The 23,924-nt window shown below is 51.2% G+C and overlaps 1 protein-coding gene across 2 annotated transcripts in view; it reads left to right on the top strand.

Annotated features, from left to right (window-relative positions):
* Positions 1-10,000: 10,000 nt before the first annotated feature.
* Positions 10,001-23,924, top strand: part of PKNOX2 (PBX/knotted 1 homeobox 2) — a 256,121-nt gene continuing 242,197 nt past the window's right edge. For both annotated transcript variants that reach the window (XM_057695958.1, XM_057695959.1), the window contains exon 1: positions 10,001-10,078. The gene's annotated coding sequence lies outside the window, so the exon portion shown is untranslated. The remainder of the gene's footprint in view (positions 10,079-23,924) is intronic.

Raw genomic sequence — 23,924 nt, 5'->3', positions numbered from 1 at the left:
CTTGCACATGTGTGTGTGCTGCCTCTGTGCTTCTGTGGATGTATGTCCTACATGTTTACCTGTGATGAATGTGCGTGTGTTCGTGTGTGTGTGTGGGCACGGGTGCTACACACATGTCCACACGAATCCACACGAGTAAGAACTTTCTGAAAGTCAAGGTTCTTAAATTCTAGAGTGGGTGACCCAAGAGAAACCATGGCTTTGGCTTCTATGAAGAATTTAATTATCTAAGTCTGGGGCTGGAAGGGATTGGGTGGGGTATCCTCTAAATGGCCTCTTCTACTTTCTGACCCCTGGTCATCAGCCAGTGCAGGAGGGGACTATTATGTGGTTATTACCTGTAAATGACTCGAAATTGTCATTGCTCCCAGGAACCCCACCCATTGGTCCTGGGGATCACTTCCTAGGAAAAAAATTGAGATTGGAGAAGTAACAGCCTCTACCACTACCCAAGCAGAGGGAAGGCTGCAGCCCACTGTGTGTGCCACTTCTGGCTGCGGGCAGACTCTGGGGAGAGCATTTGGTTGTCAGGAAATTAGAGGCTTTGTTCAAAGCCAGGAAAAGAAAATTGACGCCCAAATTGAGGAGCTGAAGAAAAGAGAATTCAAGAGCTGCAGGGCGGTTGTGGCTTTGTCGTGTCTTTTTGTTTTAGTGCTGCTGAAGCAATAACATGTAATGGCCTGAGCGCTGCTGCCTCCCAGCGCCTAGGAAGCTGGCTGACCTGAGGAGAAGCCAAGGGTGGCTAATGAGTCATTAAGAGTCTTTATCAAATTAGGATTATAATCCATCTCAACATGCAGAGGAAAATGTTTCAAATTATCTACTTTCTTAATTGCAGCTCAAAGATTTGGCAGGAAATTATCATGAGAGATAACGTCTGGAAATTGACGGATTGTGCTGATGTGTGTCTAAGGTTCCATAACTGTAATAGTTGGAGAATTCATCCACACGCGTGTGCATATGTTCACACTGATCCTCGGATGCACAAACACCCCTGCTGTGGATACGGATTCAGGATACTACCCTAACAGACAGACAGACAGACACACACAGTTATGTCTGTGCACAGTACATCAAGCCATCAGCATTTATTAGGCAATTCAAATAGACTGAAGTTGCTACCAAATGCTGAGAGATTGGGAAGGACAAGAGAAGATATAAAAGAAACACTCCTTGCTTTCAAAAAGTTCAAAATCGGCTTGGGAAGCTAATGAATACATATCTGAAATTTAAGAACATATACAAAGTGGCATTCCAGCACATGCTACTATCGTGGAAATGTGAGCACATGAATTTGGAAGGATCCAGGACATGAGTGTCCAAATTAAGTAGCTTTTGGAGAAGATGAGTTTTGACTTGGGCATGGCCTTTTCCACTGTGCATTATGATAGCTTCCAGTGGGGAGGAAAGCAGAATAAGCCATGCTGAGTCGGTCAAGAGGCCCTGCAGCCAAGCAGTGACACAGTATGTTTGCAACATCTCCAGGGAAGGGTGGGGCTGGATGACAAACCCTGGTTTGGTTGGAGAATCCAAGCTGACTCGTACTTGCCCCACTAAGTCGGGAGAGATTTGAAGCTCACCCCTTCCTTGCCCCTCTGACCCGGCCTCACCTTCTCCACCTGTAGGTTGGGAAAGGGATCTGAAGACAGAGTTAGGCTTTTCCATATCTGTTTTGGCCCCCGAACACCTGTTAAGATCCCTCTGCATTCGGGGAGGGTGATTTGTTCATCTTTATAGTCCAAGGGCTTAGGATGTGCCTGGCCAGCCTGGATGCTGAATGGGAACCAATGAGCTGGGATGTTTCTTAGTGGCTCTCAGTACATGCATGCTGAAGGAGGGAGCCAGTGGCTGAATGAGTGAATGAGGGAGGGAACGTGAATGCTTTTGGAGAGGTAAAAGCATACACGTGGTTTGGAGTGTGGGTTCTGGAGGCAGCCCCCTGAGTCCACCCTTGGTGACAAGTTATTCTCCTTACCTAAGCTTCCTGGGAACACTGTGGGGATCTGATGTTGCATGTTGAGCACTTTGCATGGAGTTTGACACTGAGAAAATATTCAATACATATTGGCTATTATTATTGGTGTCTCTTGGTTTTGTTCTTCTCTGCTAAGCAAACCATGCTCCCCGTGCTGGGTACCTTGCTCTCTCACTAGACCACTCTTCTTCACCCTCCCCCTACAACGTGATAAGACATGACAAACTTCTGCCGGGGCTGTGGCCTTCCCCCTTTCCCAGAGTTGTTGCTTGTTTCTCTGAGCCCTGCAGTCAGGCTGCTGTAGGTCCCAGCCACCAAAATGAAGTTGGGGGTCCAGCTGTGCAAAATCCTCAGATCAGTAGGGCTTAGCATCAAAGGCAGCAAATATGGATAAGGTTCATCCCTGGAGACAGGGAGGAGATGGTCCATTGGATGGGCGGAAGGATGCAGGGCAGTTCTGTGAGAGGTGGTGCTGATGAGTGTGGTAAGCATAGGGATGGAGCCAAGGGATAGGATGGTGAGAGCAGGGGTGACAAATGTGATGGTGATGAAGTGGTGAAAAGGATGTGGGGGATGAGAGGTTCAGGGCTGGATCCTTCAGTACAGATAGAAGAAGACTTTGTTTTGGAGAAAGTAGATGTTTCAAAACTCCATGTAACCTTGGGGGCGGAGGAGGGGAGATCTTAGCAACCTCTGCAGTCTGAGGGAGGAGGCACTGAATGTCCTGCTGGCCTCCCCTCATCCTATCACCCCTCGGCTGGTCCTGAGTGGTGTTGGCAGGAAGCAGAGTAGGTTTAAGAGCCAGTGAGCCTGAGTGATACATGATCAATGATAAAAGTTTCAGCATCCAGACATGGTTTATATCAGGGCAAAACCAAAGCCCAGAAAAGAGGCTTTAAAAAAAAATTGAGTGCAAGTCACATAATAATTTAAAAATTTCTAATAGCCACATTAAAAAGGTAAAATAAACAGGTGAAATATTTAATAATCTATTTTGTTTAATTCAATGTATCCAGAATATTATCATCTAAATATCTCATATATATAAAATAATTATTAATAAATATTTTACACTCTTTTATATACTGTCTTCTAAATCCATTATGGATGTTACACTTACAGCACATCTCAATTGCATGGTTGCATTTCAAGTGCTCAGTAGCTTCTGGTGGCTAGTGGCCGCCTTGTGGGACAGCATGGCTTTGTATCTTCCTTTCTCAAATTTTTGTGACCAAATTCTTGGGATGCCATTTCCCACATGTGGCTCTTTTTGGAAATCATCATAGCATCTTACAGTCCAGATATCCTCTCTCTCAACAGTCCTCTTGCTCAGTTCTTTCAGACTGGCTGTGCTACTGCTCACCCCTTGCTAGAACCTGGAAAGAAGTGCACAATCACTCCAAACTCCTCTCTTTCCTTTCCCGCTTCCCGCAGACTCTCATCTGGAGCTAAAGCTGGGCAGCTCCCCTGAGAGCGTATGTATTTGTGTGTGTGTGTGTGTGTGTGTGTGTGTGTGTGTGTGTGTGTGTGTGTGTGTGTTGGGGGTGGCAGAAGTAAGGTACGGGTGAGAGAGAGTGCATGAAGAATCTTCCCAAATGTGCATCAGCCCCATAAGAAAGATGGGTTTTTTGCAAGGCTTTGGGGACTATATTGCTCCTATATTAGAGAAACTGGTTAGAGACATGACCCAATTAGCTGCTTTATCTGTGCCCAGAGGACAGGTTGCAGCCCCAGTGCTTTAGAGGGCGGGAGTGGAATGGAATGGGCTACCCAGAGAGGCTTTCGCAGGGTAAAAAAAAAATGAATCAGAGATGTACAAGGGGCCTCGACATCCCCACTTCCAGCTCAGCACACAGTCCTGGAGCCCTACCTTTCAGAGGATTTATGGTGTCTGAATTTTCACTGCTCTGGTCCCCAACCCCAGTCTCCAAGGGACGCACCCTCATGCATCTTGTCAGGAATGGAATCTTCCTCACATGGCCGTGGCTGCCCTGAGCACCACAGTCCCACCTGGTTCCTGGGCAGGAAGGGGCCTTAGGTAAAGAGTAAGCATCCCCTTCCCCCTTTCCTTTCTCCCATTATCTGTGTTTACAGCCCTCAGTGCCTGTCACAGGACCCTCAGAAAATGCTATCTCCCGTCCTCAGGCCAATTAAATAAGCTCTATAATAAAGGCACAGGCAAGTGCTGTGGAAACCTTGGGTGAGGGCCATTAAATCTAATGGTTCCATTAGAGAGCCTCCCATGTGCCAGGGACTGTGCTGAGCTCTTTGCCTTCATCATTTCATCTAACCCCCATAGGCTCACAAGTTAGATATATCATCCTCATTTCACAAGGGCAGAAACGGAGACTTGGAGAGCATCAGGAGCTTCCCAAACATCTGGCTACTTTGTAAGAGGGTGGAGATTTGAGCCAGGTCCCTGCGATTCCAAAGCTGGTACTCTCTGCCGGGGGAGCCAAGGAAGTTTCAAATAGAGGTGATATTTCAGTGAAGTCTTAACAGCAGATAGAATTTTGGGAGGTAGGGAAAGAGGGAACAAAAAGTCAAGGCTGAAGCCATGGCATGATCAAGTGTGAGAAGGATTAGGAGCGCGTGGGGCGATCTGGCATCCATGAGTGCCGGGTGTGGCTAGGATAGAAGTGCCCAAACCTCTCCATTGCAGAGGTTTTATAAAAAAAATTAATAAACTTTATTTTTTAGAGCAGTTTTGGGTTCACAGCAAAATTGAACAGAAAGTATGGAAATTTCCTCTATACTCCCTGCTCCCCCCACACGCACAGCCCTCCCCCGTTATCAACATCCCCATCAGAGTGGAACATTTGTTATAACTGATGAACCTACACTGCCACGTCATCACCCAGAGTCCCTACGTAGTTTGCAACAGGGTTCACTCTTGGTGTTGTACATTCTGTGGGTTTAAATAAATGTATAATGAACATGTGTTCATCATTATAGTATCATACAAAGTATGTCACTGCCCTAAAAATCCTGTGTTCTACCTGTTCTTATCCTTCCCCAGCCCAACCATTGATCCTTTTATTGTTTCCAGTTTTGCCTTTTCTAGAAAGTCATATAGTTGGAATCATTCTGTATGTAGCCTTCTCAGGGTGGCTTCTTTTGTTTAGTAATATGCATTTAAGCTTCCTCCGTGTCTTCTCTCTCTCTCTTTTGAAATTTATTTATTTATTTATTGGCTGCATTGGGTCTTCGTTGCTGCGCACGGGCTTTCTCCAGTTGCAGTGAGCAGGGGCTACTCTTCGCTGCAGTGCGTGGACTTCTCATTGTAGTGGCTTCTCTTGTTGCAGAGCACGGGCTCTAGGCACGCAGGCTTCAGAAGTTGTGGCGCACAGGCTTAGTTGCTCCACAGTATGTGGGATCTTCCAAACCAGGGCTTGAATCTGTGTCCCCTGCATTGGCAGGCGGATTCTTAACCACTGCGCCACCAGGGAAGCCCCTCCTTCATGTCTTCTCATGGCTTGTTTTTTTCTTTTTCATGCTGAATAATATTCCACTGTCTGGATGTACCACAGCTTATCTCTTCACTTACTGAAGGGCATCTTGGTTGCTTCTGAGACTTGGCAACTGTGAATAAAGCTGCTGTAAACATCTGTGTGCAGGGTTTTGTGTGGACTTAAGTTTTCAATTCATTTGGGTAAACGCCAAAGAGTGTAATTTTTGGATCATATAGTAAGAATATGTGTGGTTTGTAAGAAACTATCAAACTGTCTTCCAAAGTGGCTGCACCATTTTGCAGTGAATGAGAGTTTCTGTTGCTCTACATCCTCATGCACATTTGGTGCTTTCAGTCTTCCAGATTTTGGCTATGCTAATAAGTATTCAGTGGTATCTTGTTTTAATCTGCATTCTCCTGATGACATATAATCTTGAACATCTTTTCATATGCTTACTTGCTGTCTGTATATCTTCTTAAGTGAGGTGTCTATTCAGATCTTTTGCCATTTTCTAATCAGGTTGTTCGTTTTCTTAATGTTGAATTTTAAGAGTTTTTAATTTATTTTGGAAAACAGTCCTTTATTAGATGTCTTTGCAAATATTTTCTCTCAGACTGTGGCTTGTCTTCTCATTCTCTTCATGCAGCAGTTTTAAAAATACAGATTCTCAGGGCCTCCTCTAGACCAGCTTTCTCCAGGGCTGGAACCAGGAGCCCTGAACTGTAAAGAAGTTCCCCAAGGGACTGTCATACAGGAAGTCCATGGGCAGTACTTGCAACCACTGAAGGTGGAGTTGGGAGGTGTGGGCAGGAATACAGGAGATGAGCCTGAAAGGTGGACAGGGCCACGTGAGGAGGAGGAGTGTGAATGCCATGCTAAGGAATGTGGCATTGAAGGCCATCCTTTTTATCATAAGGCCCAATAAACATTTTAGGCTAAATCTTATAAGCAGCGGAAGGTGACTGAGGATTTTGAGGGGAAGCCAAGGTATGAGCCAACCTTTGTTTTAGGAAGAACATTCTGGTGATAGTGTGTAGGAAGTATTGGGCTTATTGGAGGCATTAGACCAGTTAGAAAATCATCAAAACACTCCAGGTGACTGGTGATAAGTCATCCTATCCTCAACTGGACTGGGGCAGTGATGGAGAAATAAATTCCATTCCATTCATTTCAACAAGTATTTCTTTAATATATTTTCTGGACTGAGCACTGTACCAGGTTCTAAGGATTCTAAGATGAAGTAAGATACTGTCCCCATCCTCAAAGAACTCACAATCTTTCAAGATTCATCCAAAATAAGTAAGTTGAGAATAAAGGAAACAAGCATATGGACAGTGTTATGGACTGAATTGTGCCCCTCCTGAACCCACATGTTGAAGCTCTAACTCACACTGTGACCTCATTTGAAGATGGGCTTTAAGGTAATTAAAGTTAAATGAGGTCATAAGGGTGGATACCTAATCCAAGAGGATTGGTGCCCTTATAAGAAGAGAAAGAGACACCAGAGATCATTCTCTTTCTCCAGTGCACACAAAGGAAAGGCCATGTGAGGACACAGCAAGAAGGTGCCATCTGCGAGCCAGGGAAAGAGGTTTAACCAGGAACTAATAATCCCACTTGGCACCTTGATCTTGGACTTCCAGCCTCCAGAATTGTGAGAAAATAAATGACTGTTGTTTAGGCCACCTAGTCTGTGGTATTTTGTTTTGGCAGCCCAAGCAGACTAATACAGACAAGTCTTAAATTTGTATTCATAGGCTGATATAGACAGGATTCAGTTATGCCACTGATTATATATATCCAGGGCTCAGAGGGGACAACCCAGGCTGCTGTTAGCTGCTTATACTAAGGAAAAATCAAGTGTGGATAGAGTGAGAACATGGCCCAGAACCACGCCTTACGATCTCCAACATTTAAGAGAGATGACTGGGATTGATAGGAACTCCTGTTGGTTATAATGTTGATGTGCTGGTGACCTACACGACATGTGTACCCCTCTCCATCCTCTTCTTCATCCTCAGAAGGATGATGGGGGAGAGATAGTAGAGTGTCTGAAGTGAATTTTACAGACTTAATTTCCACTCTGTGCCTTCTCTATTCACCCACAAAGCCAGCTTTTAGATATGGAACTCATGGAATTTGACATATTGTCAATTCACTTGTTCATTTACTGGCCGTGTCATCTGTTGGACCTTGTATTATTATTATTTAACATTTTATATATTGGTGCTTTGCCTTCTTCAACAAGAATGGAAGCTCCTTGAGGACAGGAGCTGGTACTTGAACTTCTTTGCTTCTGCCCTTTATCCTTAGCTCTAGCACACAGCTGAGCTTCTGGTGGGTGCAGGACAAATATTTGCTTTGAATGATTGTAAGAAGAATGGTTACATTTAGATAATCATTTGTTAAGCTTTTGCAAATTGCGAAAATAGTCAAAGCAAGATATATTTATTTAAAATTACAATGTGCATTTTAAAGCCTCAAAAGGGTATTAGTAGAAATCACAGTATTTAAGAAGACTCCAAAAATTAATAGCTCATGGCAATGGATTTACTGCACCGAAAAAGAGATGGGCACCGAACTAGATTTCAGAAAATGAAGGGTGTGACAGGTGTGAATCAGCGATGCACGGCTGTTGCCTGCAGTACTATTTACGGCTCAATGACACCTCTCTGATGAGGTTAAGTATTTACTTTCAGCCAGATTCTCCCCTCAGACTCTGCAAGCAACAGCAACTCACTAGGAGCCCTGGGAAAGAGAGAAAACTCTCCCTCTAGAGGTCCTGGGCTAGGGCAAATGGATCTCCCCTCCCCCTCTTGTATCTGAAGAGGGCTTCCCTCTGAGAGTTTATGGCAGTCTGACCTCCAGCCTCTGGGTTGGAGAATCTGGCTGCTTCTGTACTACATAAAAAGGGCAAGTGCATTCATTATTATTATATTATTATACAGTGTATAATATATAATAGCGATTATGCTGTCAGCAGCCAGAGTTTCTGACCACAGATCAGAGGCTGGGGTGACATGAATACACATAGTGAAGTCTTTGGAGGTTCTATGTGAAGGTGAGAGGATTTAACTCCGTCTAGGATGGGGGCTCCAGTGAAGTTTCTTCCACAGCAACTCTGGAGGTTGAATCTGGGGGGGACTGGGAGGATCTGGACAAACAGTATTTCTTATATCTGGGATGTGATACAAAAAAGGTCTCACTTGCCTCCTCTGAGCCATAGCTAATGGCTCTCATCCTTGCCCGTGAAAGAGGCAGATGAGGAATGACCCAGAGGCCTGGAAAGAGTGAAGGGGCAGGCTTCAACCTCTTGAGTCAAATTCTTTACTGAAAACCTGGCCTGCTTGGGTTTCACTTTCTGCTTTCCTTGCTTACGTCAGTGTCTTTGTCTAGGCTTCATCCAGGCCCCCTGCCTGGTCTGGGGTCAGAGGATCAATCGCTGCCTGACTGTGGCTGAAATGGCTCCTCTACGGGGAGCGAAGAGCAAATTTCATGGGGGAAGAAGGGGTTTTCTTGTCCCTTTGGGCGGAGGGCCACGTGCTAAGTTGTGAGAGTAAGCTAGCCTGCCTCTGTAGGTGTCTGGGTGCCTCCACCTGGCACTCACTTAGTAGGACTGTAATCTTTGTGGAATGAAAAGAAGGCACGTGTCTGACCACACATGCTTGCGCTGGTCTTACTCCTAGAAGCCACTTAGGTGAATTTCCCCCAGAAGCAGAGCAAGCCACCCCAGCAGGGCCAGGCTGAAACAGCTCAGCTGGCCTCCCCCCACCCACCCCCTTACATTACACCACCGACCCCCAGAACTCCGCGACTTTTTAGAATGAAAATAGCAGTGGCTTAAAACAGACCTTCCGGGCATTTGCAAAGAGGTGATTTACTGACAAAGCCTCCGCACCTTTTTCTCTCTCCCTCTGCCCCACCCGGTCTCACTCAGTCTCCCCCTCGGTGAACCCAACGCCCCAGGAAGCCCAGAGCAGAAAGAGCTCTTGAGAATAGGAATAACTAACCAGAGTGTCATCTGAGCACCTTTTCTGGGGCCAGGGTAATGAGAATTATTCAAATGCAATCATAAAAATGAGGCCAGCCAGGCAGGAATGGGGTGGGGGTGGGGGAGGAGCGGGGGTGGAGGGAAGGATTTCTTGCCAGTTTTAAGTTTCATAATTTCTGGGGCGTTCTCTTGGGGTCCACAGAAAATTTCACCTCACTTCCATCCCCTGAGCCCAGGACATCTTGAAACTCAGCCTCGGTTGTTTACCGAGGAGGACTTGGCCTGGGGGCGGGGGCAGCGTGCCCGAGTTCCTTGGGGGTCCGCTGCGTTCCTCTGTCCGAGGCGACCTCGCAGTCTGAGGCTGTCTCTGCAGCGCTGTGCTGCCCCGCTGCCGGCAGGAGCAGGCCCGAGCCCGACGTCTTAGAAGAGCCTCCAGCAGAGGGAGACACTCCAGCGGCTGCTCCGACTTGGAAGCCGCCGGGGCCGGGAGTGGGTGGGGGTGATGGGGGGGTGGGGAGAAAGGGGGAGTGGGGAGAGGGGAGGTGTGTGAGGGGGGGGGCTCCGGGGGGCGGGTCCCTGTGCCGCTGACGTCCCGAGCAGTGCTGGGAAGTATAGGCTGTGTTGTCACGCCGGTGTCAGTCTGATGAAGATTGGCATCAGGTAAGCTGTCATTCATTTCCATGTCAGAGACGCTTTTGCAGGCGGCGGCGGCGCGGCGGCGGCGGCGGCGGCTGCTGCTGCTGCGGGCGGCTGCCTCAGAGCGCGTGTGTTTTATTCCAGTCCCCAAGCCAGAGTATTATTCATTGCGACAGGGCAAGGAGGAGAGAGGGAGAGAGGGAGGCAGCAGGGAGGAGAGAGAGGGAGGCAGCAGGGAGGAGGGAGGCAGGGAGCAGCGAGGGACGGCGGGAGCGTGCGGAGAAGCTGGGGAAGCGCCGGGAGAGCGCGGAGCGAAGCAGCGCGAGTGGCGGCGAGGCCGGGGAAGGAGGCGGCCGGAGCCGCGCGGCCCGCCCGCGCCCGGGCCCGGCCAGCGCGCAACTCCGCCGCCGCCGCCGCCTCGCCTCGCTCGGGCCCGTGGCCGGCGCGCATTGTCCGCGGGTGCGAGGAGCGGGGCTGCGGACTCGGACCGCCGCGGGCCCAGGACACCGTAGCGGTCGGGCGGGCAGGGAGCTGCGCGCCGGGAGCGCCGGGGACCCGAGTAGGGACTCGCGCGCGGGCCGGAGCCTGGGTGCAGGCAGCTCCGGGCTGGGCGCTCCGCTCCGCGGGCGAGGCTGGGAACCGCGGGCCGGCTCCAGGTTGGCTTGCTTTCTCCCGGCTTCGGTCGCCCTTTGGGCCGGCTCTTACTCGGCTCCAGCAGCTTGGAGCTGCCTTCGAGCGGCTGGAAGTGGGAGCAGCCCCACACTCGGGTCGGGTGGCTGGAGTCCGGGAGCCGCGGCCGCGTCCCGCCCGGCCTGGGGAGCCAGGGCGAGTGGGGGTTTGCAGGCGGATCCGCGGCAACAGCGGAGCACGATCTGTGGGTCAGGGAAGCTGGGATCGCAGGGGCTGGGCTTGGGGACCCTAACCGCGGGAGGAGCAATAATTTGTGGGGTCACTGGCTTTCCGCGGTTTGTTGGGAGTCTTTGGCGAGGTGTGCGGAGGCGTAGGGGCCCTCGGCGAGGTTCGGGAATAGAGAGCCCTCCTGGTTCAAGAACTAGGGCATGAGAACGTAAGAGGGAGGACGGAAAGCGCCCAAAAGCAGAGAGCCGAGGGGGATGGGGCAGGGTTCCGAGTCTGCCGCGCAAAGTTTGCGTTTCTTTCGGGTTAGGCGTGCCGGGCTCTCCTGACTCCCGTTCCCGAGGAAGAAACGAGCAAAGCGGGCCGCCTTTTCCGGGGGCTCTCAGCGGGAGAGCCGGAGGTTCCGGCGTGGTGGGGAGACACGGGCTAGGACTGGGAGTGGGGCGAAGGGTGGTGGTGATTGTGCATTAGGGCTGGGCTTCAGGGCCAGGCTAGAGTTTGGGTTTTTAGGATCCGCGCTGTTTTCAGAAGCGGGATCGAAGGGCCGCTGAGTAGCTTAGGGATCGAATCTACACCCTGGCCAGAGCTGGGGGTGGGGGTGCTGGACTTCGGGGCCCGAGGTTACATCTGAGGCTGGAATCGGAGGAACTGGTGGCGTTTTTAGGATTTATCCACGGGTTCATGACTTTGGGGGGGGGGCGGTTGAAGCTGTTGGAATTTGGGGAGGGTCGCGCGCGCGAGTCCCCACCCTCCGTGGGTTGAAAAGCGTTTAGGTAGGCAATGAAAGTAGTTGATAGGAGCTATGGCAGGGAGCCCCGAATTCCTGCTGCTTCTCCCCGAAATAGGATCTGGAGAAGAGGAGTTAAGGAGCGCAGGACCCGGTCCTAGGAGAAAGATTCCGGGAAGCGGACAAATCGAAGGGATGTTCTGGGCGAAGCGATAGGGCAGCCTCGCAGGGCTCGGGGTGGATCCGAGGACCCGACTTGGTGGCTCGGCGGGCTCCGGAAGTCACTTGGGAGTCTGCGGGCGCAGCGCGGCCGCCCGGCGTGTGCGGTGGCCCGCAGGGGCCGCGGCCTGCGCGGGGGGCGCTAGCAGCGAGGCGTCACACCGGGCCTGGGGATTCCGGGCTGCGGCCGAGGGCAGGGCGGGCTCGAACTCGGGCGCCCTGACCGGTGCCGTCAGCTGTTGACTCGCAGGCGCTGCCTGCACTTCCCCCAGGCCCGGCCCGGAAGCCCACTCGCCGGGCCGCGGGTGCGACGTTCCTCCTTGGAAAGGGGGAAACTCGGGGTCCCCTGCTCTTACCCGACTTGTTCCGGGACTCCTGCAGCGTGGTGAAGTGTTTTCCAACCAGTGGAAACCGAAAGCTTCGCATTTTAGGCAGATTTAGACTATCTCCTCCTCCCCAAATCTGAGAAAATGATGGTGTCCAAACACAAGCTGCATTACGCAAAGCCCTAGTCCCTAGCCCTCCCGCCTGCCCTGCCATTCTGGCCTTCCTGAGGCTTCAGGACCTTAGGGGGAAGGTAGGGAAGGTCTCCTGTCTCTGGACCCGTGACATCCCACTCGAGCTGCACCCAGCTTGGCTTTGGCCTAGCTCGGGGGTGGGAGAGAAGTCCCAACTTGGAAGGGAGGTTATCCCTCGGGCCACTAGGGAAGCAGAGTGTGTTGGGGGTGTGGGGGGGGTGGGGTGAAGGGGAGGAAGATTTGAAATTTCTCCTTTGCAATCTCGAACCCATCCTCTCAGCCCTCCGCACCCCTCGCACCCCTTGCTGGGGCAGCCAGACGGCGCTTCTGGGACGCAGAAGACGAGCGACCCACGAGTGGCCGCGGCGGCCTGGGGTGCGGCAACCGCCCGGCGGCCCAGCTCCGAGGCTGTTGTTTTGCAGGCTTGGAATTCGTGCGCTCTCTCTCCCGCCGAGAGCCCGAGGGCGGGAGGGAGCCCTGACCCCACGGAGACTCCCCGGTCACCGCCTCCCCTTTGTGAGCGCGAAAGGCATGAAAGCCGAGAGAAAGAGAAGCTACTCAGAATAAGGGGCAGGGGGTTACCGGAGGGAGATGGGCCCGGCCGCCGCTCACAGTAAAATGCCTCGTGCAAATTGCACTGAAGTGTACCCAACTTGAGACTGGCTGTTTTATGATCCTTTCTGGGAGTTTACTGCTCTCTGCTTTTAAGTCTATAGATTGCTTTAAGTTAATGAAAGTGCTGCTTTCAAAAAGGGCTTTTATTGTGCGGCACTGGCAAGTCCAGTACCTCCCCTTTACTCTTCCAAGATGGGTCTGTTTAAAAAGAGGGAGCCTCCTGGAGTTCCCAGATGGACAGAGCTTGGGGGTGGATGCCGTGCCACAATGAGGATTAATAAAAATCAATGTCCAAGTCATTCGGAAAGACGAGTTCACTTCTTTTCCAGTCCAGTGCCATCTGTACATTCCTGTATTGCCTTTTGCATTTTCACTGAGTCTGACTTTAAATGTTGCTTGGTGCCTCCCCCTGACACCCCGCTCTCCACATTGCTTGATGTAGGCCTGACCCTGTTCAATTATACTCAAACTGGATTTCAGGATATCAACTGGCTGCCCATTGAAACTGCAACTAAAATATTTACTCCGGACTGGGGGAGGGGTTTTGCCTTGCATTCAGTGAGATAGATGTGTTAAAATGTCAGGGAGAAAGGCTGGAAACCTTGAGAAGAAACATGGAAGGCTGTTTTTCAACGCTTTTTCCTTTTTCAATCGATTTGGCACAAAAGGTGAGATAACAAGGTTTTTGACTAGGTCCTAACACAGAAACTGCAGTGGGGCTGGGCTGTGGCTTTGACCGCATGTCATAACCATTTAAACTGTGGTTAGTTGTTCAAAGCTCAAAGCTTCTCCAAGCTGGGTTTCATTAACTCTACACCAGTTGCCTGGAAGTTCAGTAGCAATAAATTGTATAAACACATTTGAAGTAAGTTAGTGATGAAATAAGGAGAATTACTGTCTTGTGAGTGGAGAATCCTGAATTCATGGAGTTCCAGCCTAACTGGAAACATACCTCTTCTCCCTTGGCCTTGATGTTTATGGGTGCACCAGCGTGTGTGTTAAATTTCTTTCTGCCATGTCCATCTTCAACCTGGGCCTGTAACTCATTAGGGACCAAGGCATGCCTAGAAAGCAAAAAGACTGGGTTTTAAAGGGCTCTCTATTAGCCTGGTTTAGAAACCAAACCAAACCCATCAACCTGACTTCCTTACCCTGGGTGGATGCAATGTGCAACAGAAAACAGCAGCAGAGCAGGCCAAATTAGATTTTTAAATGTTAGCAGGTTAATAATACTATGTTGTTAGCAATTGAACTTGTTTTTATTAAAGAAACAACCTATAAAATTTATAGGCTTCCAACATGTTGCAAGATTTCCTTGTTATTTATTTAGCCCCCACCCCCTGCCTTCTGAAATTCTATCTCCAATTTCAAACTTTTGTTCCCGATTTATTTAATTTGGAGCACATTTTCTAAATTAGTTCAAGGAAGGTGAGAAATGCTGTTATAAGTTTTCGTTTTTCCTGTGCCGTGTGGCACCAGGACAGCGATGCTGTAAGTTATATATAAATGTGTGATGCAATTGCCCGAGGTGCCGGCATGTGAAGCACAATGTCTGGATCAAACAAAATGCAGATCAGAATCTGGAGAGGGTGAAAATGATGCCACAGAGGAAGTTACAGGGGAAGTGAAATCATCATGAGCCACTGTTAGCCTTGATTCTAACCAACACACCATGCTTTGTATAAAACACTTCACATGAGATCCGTGACTTATTGAAGACTGAATTATGTTGAGAAGCAGAATTTAGAAGGAGGCACTGCACTGGCTGGGTCCCATCCAGACAGCATGGCCAGGCTTGTTGCGATGGGGATCTGCTAATTTAATTAAATCTAATACCTGGTGGGAAAGGGAGGAAGGAGGTAATCAAAGCAGGCAGGTCAGCGTGCTGAGTAGTGTTTAGGCTGGAGTTTGGGGACCTGGAGTTTTATACCCTGTCACTGTCTGGCTTCATGACTACAGTGGGTCAGTTAGCTTCCGGATCTCAGTTTCTTCCTCTGTAAAGTGGAATGCATCACACGAATTCCTCGCTAGGCCCTGAGAGGTGACTGCTGCATGAATTCTTGAATTCCTCACTCTAAATAATAAAGGAAATGGGAGAGAGGAAGCTTCTGAGCAGCAGAAAGTCACTTTTTTCATTGTGTTTTCTTGCCCTGCCTGGCGCCAGAGCCTTTCCCCACAACTCTCAGGAGTTCTTAGACTTGGGTGAAGGGGCTAAACTCCTACCTTTCTTATATCCTAGAATTTGAAGTCCCTGCTGTGATTCCAAAATCCACCTGCACTTTTCCAGGAAAAGCAATTAAGCTGGAGCTGGGGGAACCAGCGTGTTTATCCCCAGTGGTTCTACCTGGACGAGCTTTCATGCATCAGACGAACACAGAATCTGACTGGTCAGAAATTCGGCCTCTTTTCTTTATGTCATTGGGAAGAAGAGGCCAGAGCCTGGACTGGTGTGTGACATCTGGTTGGGCTGGGGCTGGGGCCGGGGCTGGGGGGGATGGATGCTGGTCTGGAGCTAGCCGCAGCTTGAACCTCACTTAGCAGTCTCCATGCTGGCAGATCAAAGCAGGTTCTGGGCCAGAAAGCCCGAGAAGTTACACCCAGTACTTACACAAAAGTGTACATGCACTGGGAGCCTCCTTCAGTTCCGGCGCCTGAGTTTTTAAAGCTAGCCCTGATACTGGAGACAGGCTTCAGCAGAATGCTTGCCTTTAATTCTCCCTTCTCCGGGGGAACCTCTTGGGGAAATTTTTTCATCCACGTATCCTTCTCCAGCAGTCTCGGGCAGCATCTTAGTTTCCAGTGTGATCAGGGGTGAGAGCTGGGACACACAGGATGAGGGTGGAGGGAGTTGGAAGCTCTACTAGAGCTAGGCTTTTCCTCAGTCCAGATCCCCCAGGAGTGAGGGAGAACCAAGCCCTTGGGCAGCTCGGGAAGAGCTTGCTGCCAACGTGTTGTCTTGAGGGGGATCTGCTGTTTGGCTTGGATAGCTCACCACAGGCCCTGCCTGCCTGGGTTTCTAATTACAAGAAGGAGGGTTCTGCTAAGACCTATCTCACTAAAAACACATCCCTGTGTGTAATAAGAAACCCTAAACCAGGCAGGATATTTTAAAACTGAAGCAATGAAGATTAGATTAAGTCTCCACCAAACAGCTTCGTTCTCATATTATTTTTGGCTGGAATGTGGAGAAAAGCAGCTAGCCCTAGGGCCCAGAGCAGACTCTGGAGGGTTCGGATGGGGCTGGAGTGGGTGGCGTAACTGTTAGTTTCTCTGCTCAATAGGGATGTGGCCAGTTTCAGTACAGTTCAGTCAAGGCAGTGGGGGTGCTTGGTGGGGGAGGAGGGAGCCTGGGGTGGGGGAGGAGCCAGACCCAAAGGGGCCAGAGAGTGGCCCCAAATCAGCAGGTCACAGGGCACTGAGAACCTTTTAAATCCCTCACATTGTCCAGTCTTTTGTGTCTACCTAACCGCCCCCCCGCCACCCCCCATGCCTAGTTAACCCAGCCATCTGCCACATGGCCTTTGGACGAGCCTTAGTTTCTTGGGTATTTTTCTGGGTGGAGAGAGGAACAAACAGTTGTCCGAGATTCCTGGAAACAGAGTAACCAGTAACCTGGCATCAGAAGCCCTTGCTCTGTCCTGCTAAGGAGAGGCAGCATGGTATCCATTCATTCCTTTGTTTCTTCGTTCAGCAAATAGGTAGAGAGTGTCTCCTCTGTGCCTGGCACAATCCTAGGCATTGAGGATACAGCAGCAGAAACAAACGGAACACACACACACACGCGCGCGCACACACACACACACACACACACACATAACCACCAAGTCCCTGTCCTCAAGGAGCTTGCCTGCTGTGACAACCACAGAGTGTGGGCTTAGCATCAGGTAAAACTGCACTGAAAGTCTAGCTCTACTAGTTACTAATCATGTGGATTTAGACAAATTACTTAACATCTTTGATCCAGTCTCCCTGTCTGTAAAGTGGGAAATCAAAGTACCTATCTCATAGGGATTGTGGAGAGAGCGTCTGGAAAGTATGAGCAGTGTCTGGCACCTAGGGCAGGCTCAGCAGGTTTCCTCTCCAGTTGGTGGGTTATCCAGCTTCCCCTTTCCCCTGCCTTTCTCCTCCCCCAGGACAGGTCACTGGCACATCAGCAAGTGTTGAACAGACAGCCTTGTGCTGCCCGCTGCACGCAGACTTTGGCAGGGGCTCTGGTAGAAACAGGGACACAGACCGTGTCCTCAGGGACCATGCAGTTTGGGGGAGGACAAACTTGACACACAAATGCGTGAGAGATGCTGTGCACATGCACCAAGGTGAAAAGAAAAAAAGGCAGAGATGAGTTGTTAACCAAAGGAAGCAAAAGTGGGACGGGAGGCTGCCGATTGATGGGGACAGAGTAGAGGCAAGCTCTCAGCCGGGCTGGAAGGGGAGGGGTGAACATGAGACTGTCCAGGTCAAGGTGCTCCGGTGCTGTCATGGCGATGGCTGAGGGGCAGCCTGAACTGGGATGAAGAGTTCAGCCTCCTCTGACTACAGCCAGGGGGCCAGAAGGGGCCACTGCTGCCTCAGGAGAACTTCCCAGGCCTCCCTGTTGGGGGTGGGCTGCTTTCACACATTGACCTTTCAATGCTTAAAACTTAGGCTTATGATTTAGTGCAGGAGGCCAACCAACTCATTTCATTCCTGGCTGCGATACACCCCTCTTACCTACTATCCCTGCTCTTCCTAAGCCAAGAGAGCAGAGACTCTAGGCCCACACCTGGCCCTCGGGGGGCCGTGAAGCTGACTGATGTCAGGGCGGCTGGAACGTGAAGAACAGGGATTTGGACTGGGAGTCGAGGACGGTGGATTCTGCTCCAGACTTGGCCACTGACTTGCTTTTGACCTACAACATGTGACTGACTTCTGGATGTCAGTTTCCTCAGCCATCCAAAGAGGAGCTGGAACTTACTCTCAGAGGCCCCTGTTCAGCCCCAAGTTGCGTGATTCTGTGTTTCCTCATTGGATGGGTTTCATGAACTGACAATCGTTGGAACCTCCGTCGAACTGCAAAACCAACAAGCATCATGATGACACACAGCCGCCAAGGCACGGACTGTGAGTCTTGGCCCTGGGTTGCCCTTGTGTTGTAGGATCTCTCAAGACATTGGGGAGTTGGCTTGGACTTGACCAGTGGCCTTCCCAGGGCGAATGGGCGAGTCTAACAGTAGGGGCGACTGCACAACTGCCTGAGGGTGGAATTTGTTCTGAAGACTCACTGGCCTCTTCATAAAAAGCAACATTTGTTTCTTTTGTTGAGAGGGTTTGGTGTTGCGAGAAGGAGCACTGGCTTTGGAGTCAGATTCTGGGTTCTGACCCTGGTTCTACTATGACTAGCTGTGTGTCCTTGGGCACATCACTGAACCTCTCTGAGCCTCAGTTTTCTTAGCTAGTCAGGATAGTGATAATATGGAGCACGTAGGAGCGTTGTGAGAACTCAAGAAGAAAATATCATGCTCACGGTGCCATAAGTGCTCGTGGTGAATATTAGTTTTCTTTCCCAATAAAGAACATTTTCATGTGCTCTCCCGTTTGAGCCTCTCAACTTTGTGAAGCAGGTGAAATGTGAAGCCGTTGCTATATCATTTTACGAGTGAGTGGAACCCGCGCTCAGAGAGTAGCCGAAGCGGCAGGTCCAGGAAGGGACTGCAGGTGTGTCTGCCTGTTCAGGGGGACGCACGATAATTAGGGTAGCTCAGGTGCCCCTTTGACGACGACGATGGCCCTTTCTTTAGCCTTTTGGAGACAAAGCAAGCACCTTGCTGAGCTCTGAGAGCTGCTGTGCCCTAAGCTACACCTAGTCCTCTCCTGAGAGTCTCTTTGAAGGAACCACCTGAACCCAGCTCCCCGTTACCCACACCTTTGTTTGGCAAACTCTGCGGAGACCTACTGGCTGTTATGGAAACGCAAACCTAGAAGATCTATTTTTTCACTTCCACAAAGCCTTCGGTTACAGGAGGGCTGGGCTGGCCAGCACAGAGAGGAGGAGGTGGATTTCGGGCAGGGAGGTGGGTGGTGGCAGTAGGGGGGTGGCGGGGGGGGGGGGGGAATGGCAGTGCTGCGGTGCTGTCTCCCTGCCTCCATCTGCCACCCAGGCTGGAAGCCAGCCCAGAGCTGGGGTGGAGAGAGTGTCCTGGGGCTACACCCATGGCCCTCCGGCTCCATCCTGACCGACACCAGGGGACACTGAGCCCATGAGTGTCAGGGTCTGGTGACTCTGAGTAGGCAGAGTCCAGGGTGGTACAGGGGGTCCGTGATGGAGCAGGGGGAGCGAGTCCCACCCCCAGAGGTCTCTTGTTACTGAGTACTGTTCTATTTTCAGACCTGTGCTAAACCGGGAGTCCAGGGTTGTCCCCACCTTTCTCAGGTGAGGCCCTGCTCTGTGTGGGTTGTGAGTTCAATTCCAGGTCGGAGGCAGAGAGCAGCAGCCCAGAGAGCCTCCAGGGGCGCGCCCAGGGCCTCGTGGTGACAGGGGCTTGTTCGCACTCTCAAGCCCTCCCTGGCAGTCCTTCCATCCGTCAGTGAGTGGGGCCTGAGCCCACTATTTAATGAATACCCAACCATATGCTATGTGGGACTCGGGGCCTCTCCCGTGTGACCTTTGACACATCTCTTAACGTCTCTGGATCTTAGCATCCTCATTTTATACAAGGAGGAGGTTAAATGAGATTATCTTCAAGGCCCCTTCTGGATCTACTATTCTGTGACTCTGTGGGCCATACGTGCTGAAGTGTGTGCTCCAGACCACCAGGCACCTGAGCTAGGAGGAGGTGGTGGGGTGCAGGGGACATTTGACCCGGTCGTGGTAGGCCCTGCCTAACTGTGAGCGAGCGAGGGGGATGGGCAGAGTAGATGTAGTGGCAGCTGGGCCTCCCTTATTTGGGTGCAGGGGCTAGGGGAGCTCCTGCTGACGGGGGCCTTTCTGAGTCCTCCAGGCTCCAGGAGGACTAGGGCGACAGAAACCAAGCAGGAGATCCCAGTGGTTTGGGAGCTCAAGTCCACTGCTCTCCTGTGGCCCGGGTAGAAGTAGCAGTCTTCCTCTGCTGCCACCGTGGGAGCCCATCTCGTGGCCTCTCTCTTGCCAGGCCTCTCGCAGCTCTGGGAGGAGACAGCTAGACACACAGTGGGGTGGCAGACCCCTGGGGACCGTCACGTGTGAGCACGATCTGGAGAAAAGCCAAAGAGCCTGACAGGATTCCAGCCTTCCCTGGAGGCCATTCCCGGGGACAGTAACTGTTCCTTGCCCTGGCACAGCTCTCCTTGGGAAGGCACCCCATTCATGAGAGCCTCTTAGTGGCAACGAGATGGGGACAGCTGCCTCCTGCTGACTCCCAGATTTTTGGGAAAACCCCTTTCCACGCTGGACCTCTGGTCTCCTGGAATACTTTTCAAAGTCATTTCCATTGGCTTTGGAGGGGAGAGATGGAGCGAGAACTGCATTTGAGGGCTGTCCTCTGGGCAGTGCCATTAGCTGCTGGCAGGGGGCAGGGGAACTTGCCCAGCTTTCTTTCTGCACAGAGTCCTGGTGCCGGCCTTGCTGCCTGAACACAGCGGGACTGGACTCTTCTGGGGAGGGAGGAGACAGAATGCCACAGCTAGCACATAGGTCAAGGGAAGAAAAGGATTGTTCTTGAGTCCTGTGATTTCTGAGATGCTGCACAAGGCCACAGAGGAACGGAGACTCCTTCACTAGATACCGGGAGCTCTCACTCTTTATTTAATTTGGTCATCTCCACAGACCTGAGAAAGCAGGCGAGGCTCAGGGGGGTAAGAATTTGCCCAAGGTCACCCAGCTGGTTCGGTGTCCATCTGGATCAATGGTCTTTATAGCCCAGCTCGCTGCCTGCTCTAGGGAGATGTGAGTTTGGGGGAAAGTTGCCGGATCGCTTGCTGCTTTCTTGCTTCATCTCCCTTCCACCCCAGACCCCGTGCTGCTGCTCATAGCAAGCTCAGTGTGAGATACAGGGCTCTGGCCTGGGCAGGTCACTGGTGATGAGATTGTGGTGTGACAAGGAGCACGACCGAGGCAGGCCGGTGCTAAAGAAGCCAGAAGTCCTGGGTTTGAGCCGTGACTCAGCCATATGCTCACTGTGTGACCTTAAAAGCCGGCCACACCGTCCTCCTCAGTAAATGGTGGTGATAATGTCTACTGCCAGGGCTGCGGAGAGGACCAGTGAGTTAGTGGACGAGGATGTGTTACTCATGCTATATAAACAGAAACGAAGGCGCCTATATTGTGCTTCACATGTAACGTGTCGGGGAGAAGATTGGTTGGCACAGACTCTGTGTTTCTTATGAGTTTTAGAGTTGAGCACACATGCAAACCCCACCCCCCCCATGCTCACTCACAGAGTGATGACAACCTTGTTTAAGTGATTGAAAGCTGGCAGGATGGCCTGTCACAACTGTCCCACAGCTGGGGCGTGAATGGCACCCTCTGGGTGGTTTTCCAGATTCCAGCATAGAGTCAACAAACCTGAATTGCATGCCTACTACGTGCCTGTGGTTGTCGCCCTTTATGTTTTCCCATCTAGTCCAGTGCAGGGGCCATTTGGGGCCTGGTGTGGGGGGTTGGCCTCTGCCAGCTCCCGTCAGCCCGCACCAGGCCATGGTTTCCTCTCTGTGGGTAACATTCATTCTATCGATTTTTACTGAGCACTTTCTACATGTCAGACCTGGCGGAGGTGCTGGGGATGGGGATACCACCGTGAACGAGGCAGATGGGCTCCCTGCCTGTGGGATTCACAGTCTGCTGGGGGGAGGTGGGCAGTCAAGTTCTGTGGATAATTAGTGAAGTCACGATAAGAAGAGAAGTCCAGGAAGCCATGAGAGCATGGCTGGTGGGGGGGGGGGGGTGTATTCCCTCTGGGGGGTCTGGAGGGCATCCTGGGGACACAAATTCAGGCTGAGGTTTGCGGGGAGCTGGCCAGGATTCTAGTCACCTTCAGCTGGCTTCACCTGACCTCATGCTCAGGGGTGACCCTTCCCAAAGAGAGAGCTGGCCAACCACTCCATCCCTGGGGACTTCTTTTCCATCCCAGGCAAGGGCAGATCAAGGCGAGAGAAACAGTGGGCACCAGAAACAGCCCGCCAGGAATTTTACTCTCACCTCAGTTCCCTGTTCAGGCTGCTTCACAGAGCATAGCTGACGCCGTTCCCACAAAGCCCCTTCCCCTCAACTCATCCTGCTGCACTCCTCCAGGGCAAGGCTTTCAGGAGGAGCCTTCAGAAAATGCAGGCATCCCTTGCCCATCATTCCCCAGCTAGGGCCCTGATCATATCCGGGGTGCCTGGTGCCTGGTGGTGTTCACGTCTTACCCGAGTCAGATTTTAGGAAAGCCCTCACGGGCAGCAGCTGTGAGCCGGGGAGGAAGGCTTACCCTTCTTTCTTGGTACCATTGGGAGGACTATATTTATTGGAACATCTGGCTGCTTCCACTAGATAGGATGGAGTCAACCTCATGAGTTGTTTCCTTGGTGCAGTGGCTGAGGCCATGCCATCCTTTTGGAAACACTGGGGACAATTTATGAATATTTTGTAGTCTGATGCTTTGGAGGGAATAATGAGGAGAGGCAGGAGGGGGTGGTCAGAGAGAGACTGATGGGCTTAAGTCACTAGGGCTGCAAATTCAAAGTTACACAGATGTGGGGGAGAAAAAAAAGGTGCTTGCAAGGGAATAGCTGGTGGTGCAGAATGTGCCTTTGCCCGAGGCTTCAGCATCCCCTGGGCTGGCAAAGTGTATATGCCTCGGGGTTGGACAGAGAGAGCCCCACTTCTGCCACATGCTGGGTGTGTGATCTTGGGCAATTTCCTAACCCCTTTTAGCCTGAGTTTCTTCCCTTTTCTGAAATGGGGAGAACAAAGGCTCTTTGCAAGGGTTCAATGAGCCTGGTCTAGCCCCTGGTACTAGGTACTCAGGATGTGTGCATTCATCTCCCACCATTTCCTTCTCTCTCCCCACAGTGCTGCACACAAACCAAGGTGGAGGCAGAAGGGAGTGGGTGCAGGGAGGTGTGGGCCTCTCTGGGGAGCACAGCTAGAATGGCCATCGGAGGACTGCAGGCTGCAGGCATGGATGTCAGAGCTGCCGAGGCTTCGCTGAAGCGCGGTGGGTTGAGGGGTGGGATGCGGTGGGAGGAGCAGTGCTCTAGGGCTTCTGAAATAACCAGGACAGCATAGGTGGCCTTGGGAAGGCTGCAAAGCAGAGACTCTTTGAAACAGGGAATTGGGAGGAAGGGAGGGAGGAAATGAACACTTATGAATTGTCTGGTATGTGTTTGACCTTGAGCTAGGCACTTTAACACCCATTAGGCGAGTTTATAAATTTAGAAGCATAGACTCTTAAAATCTTAGACATCTCAGAACTGGAAAGGGGATAAGACATCTGTTCCAACCTCTGTATTTTATATATGGAGAAACTGAGGCTCAGAGAGGGCAGTAACTTGCCTAAGGTCACACAGGAAATCAGTGGTAGAGCTGGGTTAGAAATTGTCCAGGCCAGGGCAGTTGGGGCAGAGCAGAAAGAGCATAAACTTTGGAATTAGAAAGACTAGGTCTGACTACAGACTTGCTTACAGTGTGACTTGGAGAAGCTTACTTCCTGGCCTCAGTTCTCTCAGCTCTAAGATGGGATAGTAATTCTCAAGTCAAGTGGTGGCCGTGACAATGAGATGAGATAACCTGGGTAAAGTCGTGACATGGGGGGCTCTGTGGGCTCAGGTCCTTTCCCCTCCCAGCCCTGCCACCTCCCCACTTAGGGCCCTGACCACACCCACAGGGCCTCCCAAGAGCCCTGAGCTGGTCTTGCCTTGTGCCCCCAGGATACCAGTAAACAGGAGGCCTGGGGCGCTCATTCATGCTCTCATTCAGTTATTCTTCAAGTGCTAATTGGAT

This window comes from Hippopotamus amphibius, chromosome 9 (assembly GCF_030028045.1).
Source record: "Hippopotamus amphibius kiboko isolate mHipAmp2 chromosome 9, mHipAmp2.hap2, whole genome shotgun sequence".
Classification (NCBI taxonomy): Eukaryota; Metazoa; Chordata; class Mammalia; order Artiodactyla; family Hippopotamidae; genus Hippopotamus; species Hippopotamus amphibius.
The sequence above is the reverse complement of the archived record's forward strand: the minus strand, read 5'-3'. Positions and strand labels throughout refer to the sequence as shown.